This window comes from Cydia splendana, chromosome 23, assembly GCF_910591565.1.
Source record: "Cydia splendana chromosome 23, ilCydSple1.2, whole genome shotgun sequence".
Lineage (NCBI taxonomy): Eukaryota > Metazoa > Arthropoda > Insecta > Lepidoptera > Tortricidae > Cydia > Cydia splendana.
In genome coordinates, this window is record NC_085982.1 from 9,936,987 (window position 1) to 9,959,703 (window position 22,717).

The 22,717-nt window shown below is 39.4% G+C and overlaps 1 protein-coding gene across 3 annotated transcripts in view; it reads left to right on the plus strand.

Moving 5' to 3' along the window:
• The window catches only part of LOC134801868 (sperm surface protein Sp17), a 292,688-nt gene that overhangs the window by 85,572 nt on the left and 184,399 nt on the right, over positions 1-22,717 (plus strand). Inside the window, exon 1 of one of the 3 annotated variants that reach the window (XM_063774514.1) lies at positions 7,527-7,688. The exons of the other annotated variants lie outside the window; for them this stretch is intronic. The gene's annotated coding sequence lies outside the window, so the exon portion shown is untranslated. Of the gene's footprint in view, positions 1-7,526; positions 7,689-22,717 lie in introns of those variants that run through there. 3 annotated transcript variants of the gene reach the window in all.

Consider the following 22,717-nt stretch of genomic DNA (forward strand, 5'->3'; position numbering starts at 1 on the left):
AGTTTTGGTCGTGTGTCGATAGATGGCAGTAAATTTACTGTGACTACAAAATTTACTATGACAGGACCCCTCTATACTATCTATTCTCTTTGGTGGTACCTAATTGTAAAATGATCCTATTTATTTATTTATTTTTATTAATTGTAAAATATTTTTTCTGGACTACAGTCCTCTAGCATATCCATATGTCAACTTTACTTCAAGTTCCGCCTCCAGGGGAGAGGGAGAGAAATTAGGATTAGAAATTAGCCGCTTACTGACACAGACCGAATTCCACGCGGGCGGAGCCGCGGGCACAGCTAGTGTTACATATGTCCACAATCAGATTTATAGGAGACTGAATAAACAGGTTGGCGCAGTGAAGCGTGATCGCTCGATAACAAATGCGGCCAGAAAGCTATGATTTCCTCTACCATCGTAAGCTCATCTTTATTATTGGCTAGATGAAGCCTAGGTCTAGGCGCCGCCATACAATCGATGTTACTCTGATGATATTCTGAAATAACATTAAAAATAATCCAGAAAAAAAGACAGCCGTAAAATTAAAAGTTTTTCTTATTAAAGGTGATTTCATGACTGCAAAGATATGGATCGGATATGTATCCGACATCTGACATATCCGATCCATATTATCGTAACATATTGTATCGGCGAGATTAACTAGATAGGATATAGTAAAGATATGTGACGTCCCACGGGTAAAGGTACCTTATGGCGGTTGGCGCTTACGCTATTATTAACGCCGCTTCAATATTATTGGCGCTATGCGACGTAAGCGCTAGCCGCCACAAGGTACCTTTTGCCGTGGAACGTCACATATCTTTACTATTTCATATCTAGTGAATCTCTAATTAATTTCCCCAATCGCGGCGCCAGCCGCCATAAGGTACCTTTTGCCGTGGAACGTCACATATCTTTACTATTTCATATCTAGTGAATCTCTAATTCATTTCCCGAATCGCGCCGTAAATGTTAACAGGTACTGAAAGGTAGGGCGCAGTGAAGCGTGGTCGCTCGATACCAATGCGGCCAGAAAGCTATCGTTTCCGCTACCATTGTGGCGAGCACGTTTTTAATATCACCGCTTTAGCTGACTTCGGTATTCTATCTGTATTCTTGGCAGACTTTGGTGGTGCATTAAAAAGGAAAGATAATGCGTCAAGTTAGCCAAATTTCGAACAGCTCTGATAATGATAACCAGAGATCGGACAGATTGGCGTCATTGCTCGCAATAATGTGGACATGGCTCCAAATTTGATTAAATAATTAATTGTTTAATTATTTTTTTTACCTTAGATTTAATTTTGTTCCCTAGTCAATAAATAGCACTTAAATAATTTAAATATATTTTTGATATAAAAAATGAGTACCTACAGAAAATTTTAAAAACATGCTGATTATTTTCTTCAATAAATTTACATTATAAGAAATCTTTGTGTTATTTATTGATTAGGAATCAAAATTAAACCTCAGGTAAGAAATTAATTAAATGATTAATTATTTAATCAATTTTGGAGTCATGTCTACATTATTGCGAGCAATGTCGCAAATTTGTCCGGTCTCTGATGATAACAAAGGAAATTAATGAAATGAAAAATGAAAATATATTATTTGAAACAACAATCTTTAATTAATTAATACCTTTAAACGAGCAATTCTTGTATATTTATTTATTTATATATATATTGCGGGGATCTCGGAAACGGCTTTAATGATTTCGATCAAATTTGCTATATGGGGGTTTTCGGGGGCGATAAGTCGATCTAGCTAGGTCTTATGGGAAAACGCGCATTTTCGAGTTTTCATATGTTTTCAGTCACCCAGATATTAAATACCTATGGATATGACATAGTTTTGTAACTTGTTGTCTCAAAGAGGATACCACTCAGCATGTCGCTGGCCCAATATTGCAGGGTACTATGGGGCTGTCCATAAATTACGTCATCGATTTTTGACGATTTTTGACCCCCCCCCCCCCCCCCTATAATCATCCAAAAATCATGCTTCAAATGACCCCATTTCCTCCTACTTCATGCTACCGTCATCCGATGTCCACCCCCCCCCCCCCCCTAATTTGAAATGACGTAATTTATGAATAGCCCCTATGTTAAAATTTCAAGATAACTGAAATTCAACTTAATGTCACTATGGGCCCGATTTGGATTTTGAAATAGATATCTTTTAGACATCACCAAGATACGATAACGATATGTTTAAGATCTAACCTGTCAAAATTGACATTTGCGCGATTCTGAAGATACTGTTGAACGATTTCCACAGGATATGACTTAGAGATCCAATTCACATCTAATAGATATCTTACTCTATCTAACGTAAAAGTGACATTGGTTGCCTGAATTACGCTGCAAATAGGAACTAGTTGATATCTAAACTATAACGTATCTAGAATGGATCTAGTACGTGTCGTCTCTTGTGAATATCTTGAAGTTCGAATACGGCAGTATGACAATGTTCAAATTTCAGTTCGATAAAAGTGAAACATAGAACCCTGTAATATTGGACCAGCGATGTGTTGGAGCACATAGTGCAACGATGCTGACTTTCATAGAAATAGATTAGACCTCATTTCTAGTTTCAGTCGAGATGACGTTTTTTTTCGAAATGTCAATTGCAAACAGTGTAATCAAATTCCACAATGGCGGTCATAACATGCGGTCCCTGAACACGTCATAGAGAGCTTATAAAAAAAAAACTTTATTTCAGACCAAAAGCGATCCATATTTTGTTAGTAACGTTTTAGACTTAACACTATGTTAGTAACCTATCTCTACTTAGACCTACCAATGACTACTTCTGTCCAGTATCTAATGAGCGGATTATATAATGTGTGTGTGTAGATAAAACAGTGTATGTAACTGTACATAAATAGGCATTTAAACACTCGTGTGACGTTTTTATGAAACTCTTTCAGCTCGTTTCATAAATCCACTCGTATTTTCTTTCTTCTAATCTTTCATTATGTAGCAGTCACATAAAGTACTATTTTAAAGCGAACAAGACCCGTTCTGTAAAATAATAATTATTATTTTAGCGAGCGGGTAATTTCAGTCGGTCTCGGTACAAAAAGTACTGAGGTTGAATGAAATAGCATGACAAATACGAAAGTTTCCGAGAAAGTACGATAGAAAACAATTCTGCACTACATCTGTAAAGGGGCCTACTGATTAACAGTCCGCCGGACGGTATCGGCCTGTCAGTTAGAACAAAATTTTGACAGTTCCGAACAACTGACAGGCCGATACCGTGCAGCGGACTGTTAATCAGTGGGCCCCTTAACGTATCTCGTAGGTGAGAAGTGAATATAGGTTACCTATCCGTGTGACCCGTTGATTGGATCCGTGCGGGCACTATCGGTATCGGATGCCTATCTGCCCGCATTCAACATAAACTGCATAGTTTACTTGTATAGTAGAACACATACCGGCGTATTATGGATGGCTTTATCCACGTGATAAATTAACCGTCACTTTTTAACACCGTGGGATAGAAAGTGACGGACACCGTTTTATCACGCTGTCACGTAGACAAGAACGACCATCATATCCGTACTGGAGGCGTATCCTGATTGTAATAAGAGGTTATGAATATGATCTGAACCTCGAGTGTAAATTTCATTCGATAGCGTGACGTGCGTTCGCGTTTGCGTTATGTCTATTTTTGTATAGGATTTTGAACAGCGCGCCAAGCGGGACTTTTTGGAAACTCATAATCCCATAAAAAATGACACTTAACGCAAACGCGTACGTCACACTAGGGGTTTACAATAGGGGTACTGATGTACAGTCGCCATCAGATATATCGGAGCGGCCAATGTGTTCACAATATCTGAACACGCACTCTAACGCCTTGACAATGGAGGCGTGTTCAGATTAGGGAATGCAAATCGGTTATTTTTTGTATGGAAATAACCGCGGTTTCGGTTAATAACCGATAATTTCCATACAAAAAATAACCGAAAATAACCGATTTGCATTCCCTAGTTCAGATATTTGTGAGCGCCTTGGCCGCTCCGATATATCCGGTGGCAACTGTACTATCGCAACAGTAATGCTACGCTACGCTACACTACAATTGTCACGAAATTCCGACTCATTACCTGTCAAGAATTACCTACAATTCTTCTAAATCTTGACAATTGTCATAAACTTAGCAAGAGAAATATCTGTTTTTTTTTCGATATAATAAAGTTTTTTTTTAATAAAACAATGATGGTGGCAAACAGGAATACGGCCCGCCCGATGGTAAGCGGTAACCGTAGCCCATGGATGCCTGTGACGTCAGCAACAGTGATGTTTTACAATTGTCGCACCTGTCACCGTGGTGAAATTGGAGCCTGATTGTATGATTCGAAGACTAAAAAAAGTTCTAAATAATGCCTGTTACATACAAAACCATGTGCTTTTTTAAATACGGAACCCATTGCGAACAATCTGATTGCGGTTGGACAGGCGTTGATGCGAGAACGGCGATTGGTCGACGCCATTGATTTATTGCTACTAAGCTTCCGCTGTTACAGAGGTGGCATTCGAACTTTAATATTAGTTTATGTGTCTGTTACATAATGATAGGCATTAAAACACGGGTGTGTGTTTATATAACGAGCTGAAAGCGAGTCCCACACTGCGACAAATTCGACTTTCGCGTTTCGCGGTAGGCCACCTGTAAACAAACCGCCTTTGTGCATCAATGTCATAGTGAAAACTTGTCAAAAAACTGTTTAAGGCCTAGTATGTATAAGTTACTCTATGGTTTACTAAACAAATTAGTGCTGCACTCTGGCGGCAGAATATTGCAGTAATACTCCCTATTGTGGTTGGACAGGCGTTGACGCGGGAACGGCGATTGGTCGACGGCATTGATTTATTGCTACAAAGCCTCCGCTGTCACTGATGAGGCATTCGACATTCAAAAGTGTGTTATTGATGTGATATATATATTATACTCCTCGTGTATAGTGCGACATAAAATAGTAGAAATTAAATAAAATGGAACTAAAAAAATGTAACACTAAATTGTTGCCATGTTTAAGCATTTTACGTCAAAAATGTGACAGTGACGTAGGGAGTGGCGCCCTCATTAATTTTCTACAATTTCTTGTCGGACGTGGGACATTGAAGAGCAGCAGAGTACTAAGATATCTACCTTATTGTAAACTAGCGACACGCCCCGGCTTCGCACGGGTTAACAAATTATACATCTAAGCCTTCCTCAAGAATCACTCTATTGATAGGTGAAAACCGCATGAAAATCCGTTCATTGATTTAAACTTTCACGATTATTAAACATTATCAAACTGCACAACGGGACTTAATCGCGTATTTAAGTTTTAAGATTTACCTCCGACGTTTCGAGGACGGCGTTGTCCCCGTGGTCTCGGAGAAGACTGGCTCAAGTTGACATCAACATCTTCTAGCCGCGCGAGTTTTTCGAACTACCCGCACTTGGTCTTGTTTATCAGTTTGAACGTTTTGCGCACTAGGGATGTCACTCTGTCGACACACAACACTAACGATATTCGATTTATCGACTGTCGATATTCGTTTCCGCTTACATTTACTAATGACTGGATTCCATGTGGATGAGATCTTAAAACCCTCGTCCCGATTAAAATTGCAATGTTTTTTGAAGATGTTGATGTCAACTTGAGCCAGTCTTCTCCGAGACCACGGGGACAACGCCGTCCTCGAAACGTCGGAGGTAAATCTTAAAACTTAAATACGCGATTAAGTCCCGTTGTGCAGTTTGATAATCCGTTCATTGTTGAGTTTATCGCGAACAAACATAAAGGACTTTGTTTTATAAGGTGTAGTGATATCGTATACCTTTAAACGAGCAATTCTTGTTTATTTATTTATTTATTTATTTATATGTATATATATTTCGGGGATCTCGGAAACGGCTCTAACGATTTCGATGAAATTTGCTATATGGGGGTTTTCGGGCGCGATCAATCGATCTAGCTCGGTCCTATCTCTGGGAAAACGCACATATTTGAGTTTTATATGTTTTCCGAGCAAAGCTCGGTCTCCCAGATATTTGTTTTTATTTATCGTATCCTTTTAATTAATATAAAGGTTTTAAGAATAAAATTCTTCCATTTCGCTTACGTTAAAGTCGGGTAACAACACTTTCATTTATAAAGACGTTGTTTGACTAAAAATGGAATTCTTAAACCGTCTCAAGTTTAATTAAAAATAAACAAAAAGATACTTATATCAAAGAAATCTTCGTAAACTTCGTAAAATGCCTTCATAAAAACCCTTTGGGTTGTTTCAGTTTCAAATAAAATATGATTTCATAAAATCGAGCCTTAGAAGAAGCGTTTATCGCTATTACAAAATATGTTTTTGTTTCAAGACGGAAAATATGTCAAAAAAGTTATGGTAACATTCCATTTCCAACCGCAGCTGCACTACTGCTCCGACACTACTGCAGCGGCCCGAAAGCGTCGGTGTTATTGTCAATTTCCATACTAAAATGAATGAGGATACCGACTGCACGTAGCATGGTGATTTTAGCGTATTTCTGACCGCAGCTGCACTACTGCTCCGACACTGCTGCAACGGCCTAAACGCGTCGGTGTTATTGTCAATTTCCGATGTAGTAAGCATTCAGAAGAATGAAGAAGTGTTAAAAAGAGTAGGAGAGAAAAGGCAACTGTTGAGGACAATAGAGAGTAGGAGAGGGAAAATTATTGGTCATCTTATACGACATGACGCTTTTATAAATAACATAATAGAAGGAAAGATTGCAGGCAAGAGAGGAAGGGGAAGGCCGAGGATAAGCTACATAACACAAATAAAAGAGAAGGTAGCTGTAATGTCGTATAAGGAAATCAAGGAGGCCCTGGATAGAGTCAAATGGAGAGAGCTACACCGACAAGAGTCTAACTCTTAAATTTACGACGACGAAGCATTCAGTTTTGTTTTAAAATACCGATTAACGGATAATGGTAAAAAAGGTACAGTCAGCATATATTAGCTTAGCATACAAAATGTGTTTACAGGCGTGCCGCTTTGCTGACTGTTTGTAGGAATCTAAAAGTAACGTGCAAATACTTACAGGAAGCAAAATGGTTTGGCGGGGTTAATCATAAATCGGTATTTTTAGTGAGCCATCTATTTATAAATTCAGGGACCCTAAGACCCCTGGTAATAAAGCGTTACTTAGTTATAGATGCAATAAAATAACCCGCAGTACTGTACATTTTACCTGAAAACATCACAAATATGCGTCAGTACACTAATAAAGTTAAAATATTCCCACCTTTATTACCTTTTAAAATAGCCTTACAAATTATTTGTCTCAAAACTGCCCCAACTAAACCTACCTTAACTCGTGACGTAGCCACCCCTGGCTATATTCCACACATATAAAGTTCACCTCAAACCACCAGTGTAAGGATAAACTATGCTAAGTATACAATTGTTAGTAATCCAGAGGCCATGTTTGACTGGATGATCAAAAACTCAGTAAATGTTAAAAGGAACAACGGAGACTTCGCGCCGCCGCGGCACAGTCCTCCCGCTCGCGGAACGGAACGCACGTCGGTTCCAAATTCGAAATTTCGACCACCCGCCTTTTTAAACCAATCAGCGTTACGCTCGTGTGAAACGACCAATCAAAACCAATTAGTGCATTCAAAAACGGATCTCTGTGTGACACAGGTAAGTTTTCTATTACATTTTCGGCAGCCGGTTTTCTATGTTTGGTTATTAATTAGGTTAGAACTAATTAATAGGGTTCCGTAGGTTATATTTATATAGCCTTGACAGGGGACTACCTGCGAAGGATTTATTAAATCAACCTTGAAATGGGTCCAATTATTTAGTAAGGGTTCGTTGTTGGGTCGGCTATATTCAGAATATGATCGCTAGCATAAAAAGGTACGGGAAATTCTTTCAGTGAAAGTAGCGGTAAAATTTTATGTTTCCATACAAAAGGTGAATTCTTTAGGATAATATGCTATAAAAAGTTAATTAAGTGTAAAGAAAGGAAATGATTAATGAAGTGATTTGTCTTTGTAAATGTCCACAATTCATTTTACGAAGAGTTCTCGGTTAAATTTTATGTTTCCCTTCTTTTCTTCTGTTTTAACCTTTTTGTTATAAAGCTCCAAAAAGTATTATTTCTGAATCGTGGAATACCTCAACTTTACTTCGCTAAGTTTTGTACTTAACTGATTTCAGACAATTTAGACAATAGGGTATTTTCCTACTAGACTTTTTTAGAACTGTCAAAACGATTGGCTAATATGGAATTTACATGAAACACTACATTGTGACGTCACGGTCAACTCACCTACTTTTTATATTTCTATCCGATTTATTAAATAGAACTTGTGTCTAAAAATAACTTCTATCTGTGTTTTTCTAATAATTATCTGGTGCTTTATTTCATGCATGGTGTAAAATTTTTATTTTAAATACAGTATAATACCTCCGTTTCTAATCTTTGCATTTTAAACTAATAATCTCAGTTATACTTTTCTAACTACCCTCAGTAACACGTTCTTGTTTAACATACCAGACATTGCCTGATTTGATAAAGCTAAAGATAGTTTATTATTCAAGTAGGCATATTACAATGCGCTTATGAACGTCAAATAAAACTACACCGGCTTCAACCCTACACCTCAGCCTCGAGAAGATTTAAGGTTCCGTCACACAGGCGCGTTTTCCGGGCGGGGCGTGAGCGGGGCGAAATGAGAAAAAATACCATTTAAATTACAGTAATAATTACAGTTCATAAACAGTGATTCTTTATCTATTAAATAGCTGTTTACATCTAATTAGTCTAATTAGCACATGGCATTTGCAGTGACAGTGTGGCAATGTCATATTTAATAATAAATGTCAAAGTCAACCATTATTAGGCTTCCGGTTCTATTATTAGCTGTTATCATGAAATTTGCTTCTGAAAATGGGTAATATTATTTTCGATTAAAAATAATTTAATAATAATGATATCCTCAACGCAGGGCAGCTTGTGGCGAGCTGTTGGGGATTAGCGACCTCACGTACCCAAGTGCTCCTGGGGAGTTCTGTTACCCGCAAGGAGGGTGGGTGGGACAGGATTCTCTGCCTCTGGCTTGCCTTAGCCGGCCGGGCCAGGCGAGTGGAGTCGTTGGAGCTATAAGCTCCAGGGGTGGAAGTGAAATATGCATAAGACGCGAGTTGGCACAGTGGCTGTTAACAGCCACTGGGTAGAAAGCGGCGCACACCTCTCGACACCCCTGAGCCGCTCACACCGGTGTTGCCCTTGAGCCATGCTAGATGTCGCTTTTTGTGGGGGCCCATCTTGTGAGGGCGAGTCACCGTCTGCCGGAAATAAAATTGCAGGCGTCCGGTTTTTTACCCCATACTTGTACTTAGTCCATCGCTTTCACCCAATAACCTAGTTCATTTTAGATTCCATAAACTCTCAATAGCCCTTACACCTTGGCGGGTGCTGCCTCTGCGTGCGTCCCATGACACGGGTAAGGGCAGCATCCGCTCGGTGTACCCCTTACATTTCATTAAAGTGTCAAAAGGGCCTCTACGTGTTGGCTTCGGCTCCGCGCACGCCTCCCAAAGGTCCGGAACACCATTGTTCCGTGATGGGAAAGACGTCAATGATATCCTCAATAATAATAATTTAATAATAATGATGGTATGGCCATATACGCCGCAGACCGGTAGACTACGTCGGAAATAGATGCCTCAATCTCACTGTCCAAGGCCCTAGATCACTCGGCCGCGGTAGGCCTAAGAAGCGCTGGCTGGACGTCGTGACAGCGGACATGGGAGAGAACAATCTCAAACCCGAGGATGCCGAAGACCGGGCAAAGTGGAGAAGATTGAACAGGAAAGCGGACCCTGGCGCTAGGCCGGGAAAACGCTAGGTTGAAGAAGAAGAATGCAATAATAATGATATCGGTGATTTCCGGGTTCAGAAAAGCCAGATATTTTTAACTTTCAAGGTAAGGGTTGATGTCTTCCAAATTAAGTACAGAACCCTAAATTGTATTATCAGTCCGCCATCTTCCGATATGAAAGTATAACAGTACAGTCGAGTTGGGAATTAGGTCAAAGTGTAAAGATACAGTCGGCCGCATAATTGCCGGTTCGGAAACTTCGTTACTTTGTAATCCAGCCCTGAGTTTGTTCGATCGATTCATTAGGTACAGTTGGACAGAAATTACATTTTCAAATTATTATCATTTTTTTTAATTAAAAGCAGGCACCTATTTCACGAACTTACGATTTGACAGCTAGTGGACTAATTGAATCTCAATTTATTATTAACAAGATATATACAGTGGTATTACTAAAAGAAATTAATAACTACCTAGCTTAAATCTAAATAAAATAGGCCCTTGAGGCATTGTACCAAGGATGCTGGCGGCATTTCCTCGCTGTATCGCAATGCTGATACGTCGGTCGTGCGAGGTAGCCGCCAGCTCTTCGGTCACCAGTTACGTCAACCAGACGCCGTGATTTCTGCAAACTTGTGCGCGCTGGGACGCCATGGACCTAGAGTTTCAACTCCAAAAGGTACAAAATGGTACTCTTATATTTGTTACGTTTTGTTATATTTATTTCGAATCCGTAGATCCATAAGTAAAAAATAAGTAGTGTTAGTATGTAAGTACAAAACAAACTAGTCTAAGCTAAAAAAAGTGTCCCCAAATTTTCATACAAATATTTTTTTGTCCGTTTTGTTACGGTCATAGAAGGTTGTATTGAATACCGTAACCAATCGGATCAAAAATTTTGCGGACACGTTTTTTCTCAGTAATAATGGAAAAAGCTCGTGATAGTAGTAATTCTAACACAAATTTTTCTTTACAACTTTAAATAGAAATGCATACCAACAGACGCGGCGGGACTTCGTTTTATAAGGTGTAGTGATTTGTTAAGCTTCAAACTTCAACATTCATTCAGCAAATAGGCCACAAGGGCACTTTTACACGTCAACATTGAATTTACATACAAGCAAAAATAATAACATCAGCAATTTTATAAAACAACTAACGTATTACAATTACTTAGAGATGTATAATATATGGTCTCTTAGTGTCGAATTACATAAAAAATATTAGTATAAAAAAATACAGTAACAAAAACACAAAAAAATCTATAATATTTAGAGCTGTAAATGTCTCTCTAAATGTCTGTCTCATGGACTGAACGCCGTACAAATGCATCAATCCTCGACGAACTTAACATTAGAACGAGGCTCTCCACTGTTTGCTCCCAACGTGTACTTGGTTTCTTCGGCCATCTGAGCAGGACAGGGCCGGATAGCCTGGAAAAGCTCCTTTTTACTGGCCGCATGGCAAGGAAGCGTAGGGGTGGACGTATGGCCACACGTTGGGCGGACAGAATAACGTCAGAGACAAACGCCACATTGCATGCACTGGGCCCAAGACAGAGCGGCTTGGAGAGCGCTGGTGAAAAGTGTCCACATTCGTCACGTCCCTCAGCCATGAGGATACGACAAAGAAGAGAAGAAATGTCTCTAGGTGTCAGAACTATATAGATATGTATACATACTATTAGAGATGTATAGGGTCTCCAAGAGTCAAAATCCTGTTAGCTTTGAGATCCGATTAGAGAATGGTAGATATTTTTGACGGGTAGTCTGACCCGCTTTTAATGCTGACTGTACCTGCATAGACATATGACATGACCTATAAAAACTGCTTTCAAATCAGTTCTCAGACTAGATATGAGTTTACGATATTTTTTAACTTTGTCTTGAACTTTATATGTCAGTGCGATTTCTTCTTTTTGCTAGCGAAGTCTTTCTATAAAGTATACATATAGTTAGTAGCAGAGCAAAGATAACTGACTCCCCTTGCATATAAATTTATTTGCAGAGACGTAAACTATCGGCCTGACTCGAACTTGAAGATAAGTCAAAAATTTGCTAAAGATATGATATGGATCGGAGATCGGATTCGAATCAGGCCGTATAGCTGCCTGTATGTAGTAATTTTTTGAACTCGAACGTCACTTTAAGATCCCATCAACGTGCACACTAGCGCCACTGCTAAATAATAGTAATTATTTAAATTTTACGAACGATATTACAAAAGGGGGCCGCTACGTACTTCATTGTGTATTTCAGTAGGTACCATTTGAATACATCAAACTAGTTTTTATGTTGCTGGATTCGTCGATCTATTAACTCAAAACAAAAACGGCCGTTTTAACTTAGGACGCATAGATTGACGAATCCAGCAACAAAAAAAATTGTTTGATGTATTCAAAAGGTACCTCAATACACAATACAGTAGGTACGTAGCCCCCTTTTTTTTAAATACCTGTCATCATTCATCATCATCATCATTTCAGCCTATATACGTCCCACTGCTGGGCACAGGCCTCCTCTCATGCGCGAGAGGGCATGGGCTATAGTCCCTACGCGAAATACCTGTCGTTAAATTTAAATAATCACGATTATTTAGCAGTGGCGCTAGTGTGCACGTTGATGGGCTCTTAACCGTTGTCGCTTTAAAATAACAAAATGTGACGTTATCTATGAAAAGGGACCTTATTGTTGATGGCGCTTACGCCATTATTATCGGTGCTCCGATATAAATACAATGCCGCGCGACGGTTTGCGGCGTAAGCGCCATCGACAATAAGGTCCCTTTTCATAGATAATGCCCCAAATATCTGTAACAGTGTTAGAATATTTATATCTCCTTCTGCTTCACCGACTATCCGGTCAAGTGAATAAAATTTGCAATATAATCGTCGCTAGAATACTTTGTATTCTGTCTCGCGATATTTTTATTGAAACTTTATTTCGATAGCGCTAGGAATTGGCAATTTTTACGATCCTGTTACATTGTTACTAAGTTAACTAAGTGTAACACATGGAGTAATGGTAATGGTATTTTATTACACGATTTAAAGATAACTTACGCCAGAACGGTCCGGGCCCGGGCTGACACGTCCGTCACTTTGTTTTATTGATAAAGAAAGATTAAGTGTCGGACCCCTTGGCCCGGCTCCGGACCGTTTTAGTGTGAGTCATCCGTTAATTCCATTATAGAGCCTACCGGTACGGCTGTCAAACATTATTCAAGAATCATTGTACTGTACCTAAAGGTACCTATATTATATTATAATATCTGGGAGAACGAGCTTTGCTCGGAAAACATATAAAACTCAAAAATGCGCGTTTTCCCAAAGATAGATCTAGCTAGATCGATTTTTCACCCCCGGAAACCCCCATATAGCAAATATCATCGAAATCGTTAGAGCCGTTTCCGAGACCCACCCATCATAGGAAACGAAGTGTCGGACGCATCGTCCTGGACCCGGACCATTCTTAGGGACTACGCAGAGAGAAGAAGTTAAACAAAATGTCCGTTTTCTAAATATTGTTTGCATGTGATATAGGCCTAAACGTGTATAAAAGTGTAAATAACCTATTTAAAAGATCTGAACTTAGTATTCATATAACGTTACGTCACTGTTACTAGTTAGACTGCAATTTCCATTATTGCGATATTGAGCCAGTTCGTGCAATGAATGGAAATGCAATAGAGGGTAGTTAACAGCCAATGGACGTTATTGGATCAATTTTAATTGTTCGATAGAGGACGTGCGGCCAATACGGTATCGGTAAAGAACTTAAAAGGAAGACCAGGAAATTAAAATTAGACAAAAGATATACCGTAAAACGGGGTGAAAAGACACGATTTTTAACTTCAAGGACGATTTTCGCCAATAATCCAAATGATAAAAGTAATAATTTTGATATCATTTTTTGAGTCTTGTTTAGTTCTTCAATTTTGCATTTGTGAAATAAATGTTTACCTACCCAATTCAGAGAAAATCAAAGAAAACTACCTATTTTCTCCATATCCTTAAAACGGGGTCGATAGACACAAGAAAGGGGTGAATAGAAAAATTAAGTTTTAGCTGTCATAGGCGTCGAATTTGGTCATTATTATGTGGATACTCTATTGGCAAATGGTATATATATCTGTTAAACAGCTATTTGACACAAAATTATTTTTTCGTGTCTTTTAACCCCCAAGGTGTGTCTTTACACCCCTTTGTTGTATCTAATCACCCCCTATGGCGTAACTGTTCACCCCATATGCGTGTCCACTGACCCCTTTACCACGTAAATTTGCTTGTTAATGGTTTTTTGCAAAAAAAATGCTTTATTATAGAGAAAATTAGGATATAATTTATTATTTAGGTACTACAGATACTATATTACCAGGTTAGCTAACTTTTACTTAGTTAATGTCAAAACATTTACGGCTAGAACAAAGTTCAGGCAGGCTTCATTTCTTACCTTGGCGAGACCTTACTTTAGAGTCAAAAAAATCTAACTTTTAGGCAGTTTGATTAAGTTATTTTGGTATCAATGTAGATAATAAATAGTCTACTTTATACGCATTCCAAAAAATCTAATTTTAGAGATGTACGATTTTAAATATAACTACTTGAAAGAAAAAGTTCAAAATTTCTCTATTCACCCCGCGATTTCTGTTGACCCCGTTTTACGGTAGCGCGCTGAGCTAAACTTGCGACGGAAGATATTATGCCTAATTGAGTACAACTTTATTTTGCTTGCAAATAGTTATTTACGATGTTTACGATACAAGTGCGGAAAAGAGGAAATTCGAAACGAGTGGTGATAAATTTACGCACTAGTGCGGGAAAATAGGACCATAATCACAGTACACTAAGAACAGTAGTGAATCTAAGGCCGCTCGGCAAGTTATTTGCCTACTCTTGCGTTGGCGCTTAGGGTTGTCACTTTTATTTTTAGTTAAATATTTGCGTATTATGAGTAGCACTACGTTTCTATTTATTATAATTTATAATATAATGAAATGATCTATCAATTCATAAATGAAGTATAATTAAATAGTATTTTATGCAATCGTGATATAGTACTAGAGAGCTTTTCAGTCGAGTACCGTGTTTTACCGCCTGAGTCAGGTACGAGATTGAAAAGCTTCATTATATCACTATGTATACAATACTTTTTCTACGAGTCAACAAAAATAATACTTTCGGCTCGATTCGGAAAATGAATTAGAATTTCTACTAGACTTCAACAAGTTACGATACGGATAATTTAAAGATATTTGTAAGATAGATATGTCAAATTTGACGTTTCCGCGATTCTGGAGGTCCTCTTGAACGATTTCGACAAGTTATGACTTAGATATCCAAGTCACATCTAGTCGATATCTAATGTAGATCTAGTTGATCTCTAAATCGTCTCAAGATCTTGTGATTATCTCGAAATCCGAATAGGCCTGAAACTTGTAGAATCATACAAACAACCCAAACCAAAAGTATACAGCTAACAGCGCGAGCAGCCGCGATACTTTCATACTGGTACGCGCCCCGGCCACCGCGCCCAGCGCGTTGGTCAACGACACCTTCTCGTAACTCATGAGGCCCTGGTACTTGATCCGCGCTAAATTAAATTTTTAGACAGTTGTTTTCTCGATTTTGCCCACCGTAGCCTATGGAGACTAACAAGCAACACTAAGTGGTTTTCGTAGTCTATGGATATTGCTATATTAAGGGTGTCACATGCGCGTTACTGACTTATGAACCAATTGTTTCTACTATACAACCTAAAATAAATAATTAATTTGAGCTATGGTTTTGTTTCGTCCTCTTGATCGCGGCGAGCTGTGATTGGCCAATTTCATTATAGTTGACTAAACTGTATCGAAATGAATATTATAGTTGAGTTGGGAGCCCATACATTAAAAATACCCAATTGCAGTTTGGTATAAGAAATCTTAATTCAAGAATTACAGTCGACGAGTAGAAAAAATACTATTGCCTGTATTCGAAGTCATGATCAAAAAAATTAAGGCCTACCGATACCGTCAGAGTAGACAAATGCGAGCGGGCGGGCAGCGTACTCGAATGCACGCGATCATAGTCGCGGGACGGCCCACACTGCCGCCACCGTATTCCCCCGTATATTATGCTAATGTGTGCGTGGCAGCGCGTGCGTACACGGCGCCCCGCGCGCACGCACACATTCAAGCCGGTAGCGGCACATTTCTATGAAGATTCACTACTGTTCTTGTACTGTGCCATAATGTACTTGAAACATAGTTTCACATTTCTCCAAGGTCTCCAAATAACACACAAAAAATGCAGCTTTAACTGCCTGGCCACGACATCGCGCGACCAGCGGCAGCGGCGGCGGCGAGCGAAAATCGAATGTTACAAAATAAGGCGAAAAGAAGAGAGAGGCCACGACGCGACTCGCGCGAATTTACTCGAGCGACCGGCGGCAGCGGCGCGCGGCGCGGCGGGCGGTGGAAACAAAGACACGGGCGCGAGGAACGCGGCCACGACTCACAGCGGCGCGACCGGTCTTAGCGGCGGTACGCATCGGGCGGTGGATCGTGGAACAAAAATTTTTCTAACATTCGCGCGCGAAAATGACACGGAAGTGTTTATCACGGAAATATTAAATAGGCCTGCAATTTGCATGTCGAAGCATCCTAAACATAAGTTGCGGCACGTAATTAAACGGTTGTGGGAAGAAATAAAAGAAAGTTTTGGAGTATATAATCAAATGTTTCTATACTCATTGTAGTGTAAGTGTACCTACTCGTAAAATTTTGCGGGATGCTTTTTTATATTCTTCGTACAACACTCTAAATTCACCTAACGTATAACGGCGTCTATTAAGTTCGTGCACACCTTCTCTTATATTTAAAATATCTCTCATGAAATATGAGCTGCTGTCGAGGCACTGAAGAGCCACTTTTGACAAAGATATTTTTAAACACTTGAGTACGTCCGATTCGCTCGACGCCGCCGCCGCTGCTGCGAAGTCGTGGCATGCTCGCCGCGCCGCTCTACCTTGCCGCGCCGCTCGCCGCACCGCTGGTCGCTTAAGACCAATGTCGTGGCCAGGCCGTAAATGACGCCTTGTTTTTTAGGGTAAATCCCAAAGGGTAAAAACGGGACCCTATTACTAAGACTCCGCTGTCAGTCTGTCCGTCTGTCTGGCACCAGGCTGTATCTCATGAACCGTGATGGGCAGGCAGTTGAAATGTTCACAGATGATGTATTTCTGTTGCCGCTATAACAACAAATACTAAAAATAGAATATAATAAATATTTAAGTGGGGCTCCCATACCGACCCATATCCTCCCCCCTATCCGACTACCTCCAGTTTTGACATTGACATGTTCACTCGTCACGTCTAACGGGTCGATTCGGGAAATGAATTAGAGATTAACTAGATACGATATAGTAAAGATATGTGACGTTCTATGGCAAAAGGTACCTTATGGCGGCTGGCGCCGTGATTCGAGAAATGTATTAGAGATTCACTAGATATGAAATAGTAAAGATATGTGACGTTCTACGGCAAAAGGTACCTTATGGCGGCTGGCGCCGTGATTCGAGAAATGTATTAGAGATTCACTAGATATGAAATAGTAAAGATATGTGACGTTCCACGGCAAAAGGTACCTTATGGCGCAATAATAATGGAGCGGCGTTAATAATAGCGTAAGCGCCAACCGCCATAAGGTACCTTTACTCGTGGGACGTCACATATCTTTACTATATCGTATCTAGTTAATCTCTGATTCATTTCCCGAATCGCGCCGTAAGAAACTTACTTTCTACGCATCTCGCTCTTACTCACACATTAGTGCAAGCGAGATGTATAGAAAGTAATTTACGTAGACGCGAGTTAATATGTCAATGTCAAAACTGGTGGTAGCCGTACTGATAGCATGACGTGCGTTTGCGTTATGTTTATTTTTGTATGGGTTTATGAACAGCGCGCCAAGCAGGACGTGTTGGAAACTCAAAATCCCTTACAAAATGACACTTAAGAGCCCATCAACGTGCACACTAGCGCCACTGCTAATTATCGTGATTACACTCCTTTTTGGTCGTGTTTCAATATATCGCCACTCGTTGCGTACTTTTCGCACTTGCATCGTAATGTACTAATACCAATCTTATTGTGAAAACGACTTAAGTACACTTGTGTCTTTTTTAGGGTTCCGTACCCAAAGGGTAAAACGGGACCCTATCACTAAGACTCCGCTGTCCGTCCGTCCGTCCGTCCGTCCGTCTGTCACCAGGCTGTATCTCACGAACCGTGATAGCTAGACAGTTGAAATTTCACAGATGATGTATTTCTGTTGCCGCTATAACAACAAATACTAAAAACAGAATAAAATAAAGATTTAAGTGGGGCTCCCATACAACAAACGTGATTTTTGACCAAAGTTAAGCAACGTCGGGCGGGGTCAGTACTTGGATGGGTGACCGTTTTTTTTTTTGCCGTTTTTTGCATTATGGTACGGAACCCTTCGTGCACGAGTCCGACTCGCACTTGCCCGGTTTTTAACTTAATACCTTATAGCAATGGAAAATCGCTTAAATTTTATGTTGAAACTGAGTCACGTCGATTTACGTCGCCTGTCGCTTAGTACCTGAAGTAACGGGAACATATTTGTACAAAGTTATCAGTGCTAAAGTTTGGGCACTTTGCATTTTTCTTCGGTTTGTTGGTTGACTTATTCTGTCAAGTTTGCAATGTTACCTTTGAGACTGCTGACATATTTGCTTTTAGGACGAAGTTTGTAATTTGTATGACTTTAGGCGCGATTCGGGAAACGAATCAGAGATTAACTAGATACGATACAGTAAAGATATCTGACGTTCCTGGGGTAAAGGTACCGCTCCAATATTATTGCGGCGCTATGCGACGTAAGCGCCAGTTTCCATAAGGTAGGGTAGACCGAGGCGAATCGGGTCATTTTTTGATTGACGGTCAATAAATACAATTTTTAAAGTGATACTGTTTTTATTAATATTCAGTTGGATAAATTATTTATTCATGAACAGAATCCAAGGTTCAGACATAAAATCAAACTTAAATATGATTTATGAAAAATAAAATATTAAACCTCTTAAAAAATCCGATTCGCCCCATTTTAAGGGGTAAAACGGATCAAAAAAACTCTGTCATAAAATCTTAATTAATAATGGTTAGCAATGTTAATCATATGATTAAGAATCACAAAGGTCAAATAATTGAGATCAACTATCATTGGTATCTTTAATGTTGCATTTGACCATTATTTTTATTCCTCCTTTCTAGTTCAATTTTTTATCACGCCACCTACAGAAAGCTCAACATAATATCACTCCTATATGCTATTATATATTTTAACAATAAATCCAAAACATGCTAATGGCCATTTAGCAACAAAATCAAATAATTTAAATGAAAATAAACAAAAACTGTAAACTTTTGCAAACCAAAACATGAAAAATCACACATATCCGATTCACCCCATATGAGAAAATTAGTTGTTGGTAACAAAAGACTCTACGTAGGGACAGCGGTTTCGTTAAAACCTTATTAGCAGCTGTAGTCATATTTTCTCCCGACCGTTCCCCCTGATACCTCTTCTTTTTATACGTACGCATCATCTAAAACATGCGAACATAAAATAAGCCAAAGAAAAACATCCAAAAAGCTTGTTTTATAATGTGATCCTAATCGCCCCCAATCAGATGATCCGAATAACCCCATATGATATGTTTGAATTATTTTCGCGTAACGGAAATATACCTTTAAATACAACAAAAACAAAATCAAATCAGGAAACACTATGCGCCATTAACAATAAGTAACAACAATTACAAACCTTTAGCCTTTTGCGTTTACTTTTATCACGGACTGTATTTGCACATTTTTTACATCGGCGGTAAAATCACAATACACCTGTACGAGCGACTCATCGGGAAGTGTCACCGTGACCGACGCGTGAGTCTTTTCCAATGGCAGTAACTGTGGCGACATGCGTTAGGAACAGAGCGAACGCGGGACGCTGATTGACTGGCAGTAACTAACCGCGATCTTTCAAATTTTACAGAAATGCTTATTTTGATCCGATTTCCCCAGTGATCCGAATCGACTCGGTCTACCCTACCTTTTGCCGTGGAACGTCACATATCTTTATTAAGTATTTCATATCTAGTGAATATCTAATTCATTTCCCGAATCACGGCGCCAGCCGCCATAAGGTACCTTTTACCGTGGAACGTCACATATCTTTACTATATCGTATCTAGTTAAGCTCTAATTCATTTCCCGAATCGAGCCAATTGACATGAATGGACTTTTGCGGTATAATGTATTTACTGAAAACATCGTAAGGTTAACAGATAGATGTGTTGTTAGTCAGAAAAGTATTAACAATGAACTACAGTTGTAAAATCATTTTCCATCGTATTTTCACAGAAACGTACGAACGTGTCTTGCTATTTCAGTCAGTCTCGGTACAAAAAGTACTGAGGTTGACTGAAGTAGCATGACAAATACGAACGTTTCCGAGAAAATACGATGGAAAACAGTTATGCACTACATCTGTAATGATGTTTTACATAAGCTTCGTCGATGTATATTAGAGATGCACCGGATATTCGGTTACTATCCGGTATCCGGCCGTTTTTTTAATATCCAGCTGGATACCGGACTGTTACCAACTATCCGGCCGGATACCGGATAGTAACTTTGCTTGATTTGGGAGTAAACAAATTGGATTTAAGAAACAGTCACAGTCATAATCGTACTCGTAAATTTTTAATATTCTACTCACTTGCACGACCACGCATTTCGCACCTAGAAATGAGTCCGCGCGAGCGTTCACAAGAAACAGATCAAAACCTGCACAATGTGCACCTGTGAAACCTAAATGTAGGTATACCTAGTTCCGCCGGCCGAATATTCGGCGGTTGGATACGGAATATTCGGCCGATGGTGAGGCCGAACATCCGGTATCCGGTATCCGGCCAAACAATTGTCCGTAGCATCTCTAATGTATATTATACAATAGTATACCAGTTACAAATCACGTCATTTACAGCCATTAGCCACATTGTAGTCATAACAGTACCATATCGATCCGGTATCGCTAATGGGATTGCCGGTGAATCAAGCGTAATTACTAAGTAAGCTGGTATTACATTCCGTGCTCATAACGCCGTAGCACAATGTAGAGGCCGGTAAATTTGTAATTACTGGCCTAGGCCGGAAATTTTGTAGGAAAATTCATTGCAGACGCGCAACATGACATTTTGTATCCTACAACGTTATTTCCATGCAGGTAATTTAGGTAATTAGGTAATTTTTAATATAAATATTATTATAGGACAAATAAATATTATAGGACATATTTTTACACGAATTGACTGAGCCCCACGGTAAGCTCATGAAGGCTTGTGTTGTGGGTACTGAGACAACGATATATACAATATATAAATACTTATATACATAGAACACAACCATGACTCAAGAACAAATATCTGTGTCATCACACAAATTAAATGCCCTTACCGGGATTCGAACCCGGGACCATCGGTTTCATAGGCAGTATCACTACCCACTAGGCCAGACCGATCGTCGAAAGAGGCTAATTGTTGGCCTAGGCCGGCAAATTTGCAGGAAAACTCATTGCAGGCGCGCAACATGACATTTCGTAATCTATAACGTCATTTCCATGCAAGTGTGAGAAAAATCCATTGTCCATCCATACTACGGTCCAATTCGAGCAATGCTTATAAGATGTCACAGCGATACGATACAGATCTGTCAGCGTCAAAAGTGACGTTTATGGTTGAAGAAATGTCACTTTTGACACTGACAGATCGTTGTATCGCTATAATATCCTATAACAGAATAAATAATAATACTACCGTATAGAAAGGTACCCTGCAAAACGGAAGTGACAGCGATTCAGGTACGAATCATGCTATCCTTTTCTAATGTATGGCACTATCTCTTTCGGCTATTTAGTGTTGTTAAAATTCAAGTCCTTATCTTATCTGTGGTCGTGCCAAAAGGACGTCAAGTGGTGCCAACCCTAATAGCTCGGAGCAACGCTGAGCCGAACGGAGCCGAGTTCGCCCGAAGTCAGGAGTGTCTCCCCACTGATCTGATTAAACCTTGTTCGAATTTTGCCTACAAGCATAATTAATAGTCTCGTAGCTAATCGTAGCGGGTCTACGGGTTTCGTAGCTTCTACGCATTCTCGTAGGCCCTCAAATTGTTGGCAAGTTTGGACCCAACTGAGAGACAACGGATTATAACGAGAATCTAAGTATCCTTATGAGCCTGATTCGAATTTTAAGATACGTCAATTAATAGATCTAGAAACGATATGGATTAGATATAACACTTTAAACTCTCGCGTTTTGTACACATATTTAATTACACAAACGGGTCTACCGCGATATAATTTCATTGTTTTTACCTTTAATTCCGACGTTTCAGCTGAGTTGCACCAGCTGTGGTCACGGAATGAAATTATATCGCGGTAGACCCGTTTGTGTAATTAAATATGGATTAGATATGTCAGTGTCAAATGTGACGTTTCTTCAAACAAAGACGTCACTTTTGACACTGACACATCTAATCCATATCGTTTCTAGATCTATTAATTGACGTATCTTAAAGTTCGAATCGGGCAGTAAGATTGCGGGTTTAATCTTGGCATTTCCTCCCAACTGTTAAGCCGAGGGTGATATTCGGATTATCATTTTGAACTTAATTTATTTTCCAACTAGCTTTTGCCCAGTAGCTAAAGTATAGCGCCTGGATAAAGTGTAAAAGCAATCAATCAATTTGATAAGCTTAATTGCTTTCAACAATTAT